Source organism: Artemia franciscana, chromosome 8 (genome assembly GCF_032884065.1).
Source record: "Artemia franciscana chromosome 8, ASM3288406v1, whole genome shotgun sequence".
Taxonomy (NCBI): Eukaryota; Metazoa; Arthropoda; class Branchiopoda; order Anostraca; family Artemiidae; genus Artemia; species Artemia franciscana.
In genome coordinates, this window is record NC_088870.1 from 14,426,805 (window position 1) to 14,434,829 (window position 8,025).

General features: G+C 36.3%; 1 long non-coding RNA gene across 1 annotated transcript; it reads right to left on the reverse strand.

Moving 5' to 3' along the window:
- Nucleotides 1–567: 567 nt before the first annotated feature.
- LOC136030021 (uncharacterized) lies at nt 568–7,490 on the reverse strand. Its single transcript, XR_010618172.1, has 2 exons — nt 7,219–7,490; nt 568–779 (listed from the first exon to the last, which is right to left on the reverse strand). It is a non-coding gene; the product is annotated as an uncharacterized LOC136030021 (long non-coding RNA).
- Nucleotides 7,491–8,025: the final 535 nt, after the last annotated feature.

Sequence of the window (8,025 nt, forward strand, 5' to 3'; positions counted from 1 at the left end):
TCGAACTTTACACTTAAGGATGAAAGAAAAAAAAAGAAAGGAAGAAAAAAAGGGAAAAGAATTAGGTTGCGGGAACCAAAAGCAAATTGAAACTGAAACTAAGAGCATTGCTGCCCAGTATCTTAACAATAATCTTTCTTGTATTCGTCTTCTCCTTTAGACTTGATCTTTGGCACTAAGGGCAACTTGCTAATTACTATGTCAAAAAATGACCAATCCATTTCCAGCATACAAGCTTTAGTCACACTTTATAGTTACTGCTTCGTCGCTATTTCATGTATTCTCATTGATCAAAATTAATAAGACATAGTAGAGAAATTAATTTAAAAGGGAAAATGTATTTGTTTAACGATATTACTAAACCACATTCTTGTTTTTGGTACCTCACTGTTCTATTGTTTGATCTCCTCACTGTTTGATCTTTAATTTAACTTCCTTTTACAATAACATTGACCCATTTGGAGTAATATTAGCAACACAGAAAGCCGGATACCAGGGTAACAATATAAAATGCAGAATTAGAATACCTTCACCACAAAAGAAAGTCTATAGCCAAAACTCTTAGACTGCAATTTACACTTTAATTCGAAGATTTTTGTTCACAGGATGTCTTCTAAAGTCCAATACAACAAAGAATCTGATGTTTAAAAAGGCAAAATTTGCCATTTTATTCTCACTACACTGGGTCAATATCACATTCAAAATAATACACTAATCCACTTTGACTACCGAATAGATTTTTCTGACAAACCAGAAACGTGCAAAGAATCCAATCGTTCCTAAAAAAAGAGATAATGAAGTAGATTAAAAATAAAGTAATTTTGTGCCCAAAGTCATTAGAGAATTACTTGGTATTTTTCTTAAATTTGCAGGAGATCAAAAATAAGGTCTGTGAATAGACTCAATGACAGCTCCTTTTTTTAAAACAAACAACAACACTATGTGCGCATACACAATAAAGAACTCCGCGGAACACTATTATTCAATATAAAAGAAAGCAATGTCATAAAATGCATTTCCTCAATGGGATAGCGTGGTTCGAATTAGAAACAACCTTTGATTGTTCAAGTGGGATCCCTTCACTGTCCGCAATGTGCAAGCATAGTGATATGCTATTTTCATTCAATCTGGAAGTAAAAAACTAAGCCCCCCCCCCAAAAAAAAGCCCAAAAACAATAAAAGTTGCAAAGGAAAAAACATGAACCCTTAATAAAAACTAGATCTACGTTGCATGGGTAAGGTGAGGTGGTGTGGCAACTTTTGTTCGGCTTCGCCGAGTAAAGTGTTACGGGAGCAACAATTTGGTTTTGTTTTGTCGCTTCGATTAAACGCTAAAGTTGTTAATCTGTAAGGATCTTAAAATAAATACCAGGTACACCAACTCACAAAAATTGCAAACCCCTCATCACTGAAGATGATTGTAGCCTAAAAGCCAATTATTACTTACAAGTCCCCTACATCTCTTACCACTGGAAACAAATAATAGGTACACCAACTAGCAAAAGTTGCGAACCCCTCATTGCCGAAAATGATTATGAGCTAGCAGCCGACTGTTGCTTAAAACCCCCCTATATGTGTCACAATTGGTATCGGCCTATTTTTGGCTTCAGTGTGTACCTTACTACTGAAGTCGTCAACCCCTTTAAACTTTCAAACAGGTATATCTCATGAAAGAATTTTTCTACCAAAAAATGGATGACATATACTTTGATCAGCTCATCAAGAGCTATTGACTGCCGTAAAAACAATCTATCTGTCTTAGTTCAAAAGTTGACTTTTTTGCCGTACGCCAAGTTTCTAACGTCATCATTTAGAAAGGAGCAAAGGATAAACTCTAATTTCTTTAGAAACGAGATAACTTTTGAAGTTTAAGAGGCATATCTGATAACATTTCTGTAACGGCCTATTTTTGGTTTCAGTGTGTACATTACTACTGAAGTTGTCAACCCCTTGATACTTTCTAACTGGCATATCTCATGAGGGAATTTTTCGACCCAAAAATGGATTGCATATACTTTGATCAGCACATCAAGAGCTATCGACTGCCGTCGAAAAAAATCTATCTGTGTTAGTTCAAAAGTTGCTTTTTTTTGCCGTAGGCAAAGTTTCTAACGTCATTGCTTAGAAAGGAGCAAAGGATAAACTGCAATTTCTTTAGCAATGAGAGAACTTTTGGAGTTAAAGAGGCACATCTGATACCATTTGTCTATGGCAATCCCAGGTTCGAAAATCAGAATGCTAAATCTATAAAACTCAGCTAAAATCACGAAATAAAAATTCAGCTAAAATCACGAACAGAAATGGGTAGACATGCACAAACCATCCTTTTTGGCCTGAGGCAGAGTTCTACGAGGGCTTCCAAAATGCAAAGTCATATTCATCAATTCGGCCTAAGGTCCACACCTTCTGTAAAAACCGCAGAAGTTCGACCCTTACCATTTTCTAGGATTAAGCTGTAATCAGGCTGCTCGAAAAAAACAAAACAAAAAAAAAGCGACAAAAGCAAAATGTTGCTGTCGCAACGCAAAAAAGTTATCGGTAAGTGGGAATAGTCTAGATTTTAAGATCACTGATTTGCGATGGGTTAGGTTGAGATATTTCAGGACTAATTATTCGCATCTTTCTTAATCTGAAGCACTTAAATATCTTTCAGGAGGTATTTAAACTTTCAGGAGTTTTTTTTTAGTGGCAGCACTTCGAACACCGAACTTTGCAAAACATTCCTCCTTAGCCCAGTTCTGGCAGGGAGAAACAAGTTAATTTATCATAGACTTGAAACCTGACAACCAACTAGGGTATCTTAAATGACTAGGGAGCAGTCTGGGGTAACTGTCGCGGCTACCTTTAATTCTGTGTTAGCAGTGAAGGAACCACATAAAACATAAAATTTGGATACTAAATAAAAGGCCTGATGCAGGCGGTAGATATAGTTCCAATAACCTAGTCCTGAAGGAATTTTCTTCTCTTAATATGTATTCAAGTTAGCTAGATTATAATGAGCCCGATGTTGCCGCACTACCTTTCTGAGTGACTTCAGGGCTAATTGCTCGCATCTTTCTGACTCTTTTTCGCATCTTAAATATTTTTCAGGAGGTTTTTAAACAAGCCAAGCAAGGATGTTTTAGACAAGCAAAGAGAGATAAAACTCTACAAAAAGAAAACCTCAAACGAGACGACGGCCAGTAGAGAGGAAAGACTAAAACAACGCGGATATTTTGCCTGTATCCAAACAAGGCGTACTCAGCACGAGAAATTTTTTTTAAAAAAATTAAAAGAAAACTAATCTAAAAACAAATAAAAACCACCACCAATAATAATAAATTAAATTGTCGCTACTTATCCACGTAGGGAAAAAGCAGCTATTTGAGGTACTTCAAATAGTAACTTTTATTTTCATAATTTTATTTTTAGTTTTTTTTTTTCATTATTTTTCCTCAGTTGCTCTTTGATTCTCATTGAAGTAACTTAATGAAGGTACCTCAAGATATACCCTCAAAAACTACATCCGAACCGATCCAACCTATCAACTGCCTATTTTTTGTGGAATATTTTTTCATAGGACCTTAATCACTTCTTTGTTTAAAATTTGCTACAAAGACAAACTTGCCAGCCTTCGATGACTTTGTGAATGTCACATAGATTTTGAATTTTTTTGTATTGGACAACCGTGTATGTCTACACAATTTTTCTTTGGATAAAAATATTTTTTCGACTTTTTTACTATTAGACCCATCTATCTTGCTATTATTTTTTGTCAAAGCTTCATAATCCCTGTCAAATAAAACGACCAATGCGAAAAATAAAAAAAGGAGGTTTAGTTTTGTACGTAATTTTAACCTTAAAATTCCCTTATTTACTGCTTTCGTATAGTTCTGTTTCAACCTTTCATTTAGTAGTTTTAGAGTTGCCAGTGAAAAAATCTTCTTATCAATCTTAAAAATTTGTCTTCAGCCAAGAAAAAGTATATACTGTAGCTATAACCGTTTAATTCCGATAAAAATTTGCAAAATCAGCAGAGCTAAACACAAGATAAATTTCCATACTGAGTTTTATCTAAAGGGCACTATTCCCTTCCAGTCAATTTGTGACTTAAAATGCAGACTGTTCGTGTTCTCCGTTTTTGGGCTTCTTTGGACAGGTTGCGGCGGAATAATATATTGTCTTAGTGACGGCAAGCCTTAAACACAACTTGCCCAGAAACGCTCTAAGTTTGAAAAGGAAACATTTGCATGTTCAACCCCGGTCGTTTTTTTAGGACAGCAGTAATACCACTATACTACAAAACAATAACGAACACAACGGGGGTCAAAATTTTTTCATGGTGGGTTCAAAACCGAAAGTCAATTTTAAGACGGATTTTCCAGTGGGTTTTTAAGAGCAATCTCAGGGGACTATCCCCGCACCCTTCTGTGTTGGTGCGTTGTAAGACCCTAAATATACGTAGTATCAGTCTCACTTTACTCTTCTTCAAATAGAGGTCTTCTTTTACGAACTAATCAAATGCGACCTCATCAAGGTCGATATTGATCGGTCATTCATTTTGCGATACTTGGGCGGATTATGTCAGGAAAAAGAAGACAGGTACGTAAGAAGGAGGGGTGAATCCACGAGATGTCAAGATTTTTACAATTCTTCCTATTTATATTTACCACCTATTTAAGTTTTTTTTTTTTTTTTTTTTGCATCTCCACAAAAAAATTCTCTATGCGTGCTTCTGAAGACACAACTTTTGAGTCAGACAAATTTAGGAGAGATTAAGCACAAGCCAGAAGTGATCATTCTACGCTAAGAAGAAGAAAAGATAAAGAAAAAAGAGAGAAATCTTCGCTTTTTAATCTTTCATTCTTGTCAAGATATTTGGCATTTATATTGCACTGGTGTCGAAATGCTCCTTCGAATTACAAACCTTGGAAAGCGCTTTCGGATGAAGTGTATCATGTAAACAGGGTTTGGTTTTCACTGTAATTCTAAAACCATCATTCTGAACCAGCAGTTGAATGACTCCTCAAGCAGCTGACCCCTTAGCGCCTGCATCAAATCTATATAGATATGAAAATTTATTGAAATTTCTTATGAAAATTAATTAGAAAGAAGAAAATCAAGTTTTATTTTCAATATTAGCGGAGCCTTTATAAATTCAATGAAAGATGAACTCTAACTGCTTCTTTGCTTATTTACTTAATTCCCATCCGGCCAGGTTGGCCGATTCGGGGGCTTCTCTAATGGCATAATAACAATATTTTCGAAATTCCTCCCTCTTTGTTGCAGTCCTCAGTCACAGCATAAATATATAAGGGAACAGAAGCAAAAAGCTCTATACTCTCCATTTAAGATTTTTGAAACACATTAGGCAAAACCACTCTTCATGACTCCGCCTTCGCGCACAAGCAATGATAAATGAGATATGCTGTGATCTGCCTCAATGCCAAGAAGCAACTGGGACTATTGCTGAGACGCAAAACGGCAAATCCTTTGACAAGCGGTTTAATCTGTACCATTTTTGGAGAAACTTTCCGCTACTATCCGCATAACTATTTATGCTGTGTCCTCAGCAGTACTGGGATGAAATGGTTACAAAATTTTTCCCACCAGCGCTTGGGAGGTCGTCCCCTTGGACGAGAAGCATTTATTCTTCAAAGACTATTTTGAGCAGTTGGGCTGGGGACATACACTGAACGTGTCCTAACCATCGAAGCTGTTGGAGTTTGATGGCCTGCATGATGGCTTCAGGGTAATTCAAGGAGGACAGCAGTTGTTCGTTTGATACTCGGTCAATGTAAGCGATACCACTAAGCTTTCAGTGCGATTTAGTTTCAAACACCACCAGTCGGTGCTTGTCATCAGCTTTAAGAGTCCATGTCTCTCCTCCTTACGTTGCAACTGGGAACACTAAGGTACGGAAGAGTCGCATCTTCAGGTTTAAGGGTAGGCATTTATTTCTCCAAATAGAACGTAGTCACTTGAAACAAGTCAAGGCAAGGGTCAGGAGTCGTTTGTGGATGATGGCACACTTCCTAGGTAAATAAACTGGTCGACCCATTCGATTATTCGATTTCCTCGCCCCCAATATTGATTTTGGTGGGGGAGGGGATCAGTCTCATGGTACAGATTGATGACAACGTCGGATTTTACTCTGAGCAGTTCTGCATGTATACCGTCTATCCCGGGCACTTTATTGGATTTGAGGGATCCACAGCGGTTTCTACCTCTGACCTTTAGGGTGTTAAGAGTGGTTCCTCATTTATTTGTACTAGAAACTTCTGAAGGAGTCCATGTATGGGTTTGCCAGATTTAGCTTTTCCTAACTGCTTCACTTATTGAAAACACAAGAAGCCTCCATTTCACATACAAAATATCGACAATTATCCATTAAACTTCATACTGGGGTAAGTCAACTTTGTTTGCTCTGACTTATCGATCTCTGGTTTAATGTCCTTGGCAACCCTGATCTTTGGATGTAATAATGTCAGAATGCCGAAGAAATATGCTGATCGAGTCATGTACTAAGGGTATTTTCCAGAAGCCAATTATCCCCCAAAAATATTAATTACTTGTTATCAAGGCCGTATCAAGGGGGGTGCCAGGTTTGACCCCCCCCTCTCCCCCTCCAAAAAATAGTTGGACTTGTAAAAACGTAACAGAAACGCATATAAATAAATTTTGATGCGTTTTTTTGGATTTTTTCGAAAAAAAACGACCCACACCCTTTGGTACAAAAATCCTGGATACACCCTTGTTTATTATTAGCTCTTTTTTTTCAAAATGGCCAACAATAACAAATTCAGTAGTTAGACTGCTCAGACTAATCGAAAGCACAAAAATTTTTGTTCTTTTATTATCAGGTGTTTTGGAAGAAAAATAAAAGCAAAGGACTAACTAGCATTAGCGTTAATTGGTTTCTGGAATGCACCATTTTTTTTTTAAATATAACAAAAATAGGGGAAAAACATTATAGAAATAAAACACATCAACCGTTTGCTCCTAATCTTTAAAACTGGAGACTATAGGTTCTTATGACGACCCAATGACTTCTTAATTACTAATCTAAAAGTGAAAATTTGACCGACGCATCCTTAAGTTGTAGCAACCATAAAATCCCTATTACTTCTTAGCCCTGGTTGATACTTCCCTAAAGACATTAAACTGATTATCTGAACAAGTTTTAAAAGTAACAAAACAAAAATAGATTATGGCTAATAACTAAGCAAACTGACTTACCAGTCATTATAAAGAAAAGCGCCACCATAATAAAGGTGTATCCAAAATAAAGGAAGGAAGATGCACCCGGGTCGATATTCAATTTAGTCATATAGTAATGGATGCAGTAAGCAAACAGATAAAATGCTGTAAATCCAGACGTCATAAAACTTCTCCACCACCACTGGTAGTCCTAAAAAAAAATGTCAAATTGGATGATTTCCCAAGTTATAGACCGTTTGCAAAACAGCCAGTTTGTGGATGTGACAACACTGCTTAACATTTAACAAAACAGGACCTCAATTGTCACACGGTACTTGGCTCTAGCAGCATATACTATTATCGAACTGGATTTGAAAACAATCTCTAACACATTTATTAAGATAAAACATGCCCTTCTTCTGGAACAAGATGACACGAATGTGGCATTTCCCACAAAGAGGTAAGATCAAGTTCAGACACGTGAAATCATAGTTCTATAAATGCTATGATTAATCACAGCCCGCCATCACCGGTAGTCTTAAAAAATATCGAATAAGCACATCAGTTTAAAAAGATTTCGGGTCCTCTTCTCTTTCCTTATACTTTATTTGTGTTTTTTCAAGCTAAACCCTTTTTTTGCAATTAAGAACGATTACTTCAACATATATTTTTACTACTAATATTATTCCTATTAACATTATGTATATATATATATATATATGTATATATATATATATATCACACACTCAGTGAAGAACTGTTCCAATCGAAATATCATCGACATCTATGGAAACTGTAAAGTCAAAGAAATTAGCTTAAAAATATACTATTTAAGCAATCCCCCCC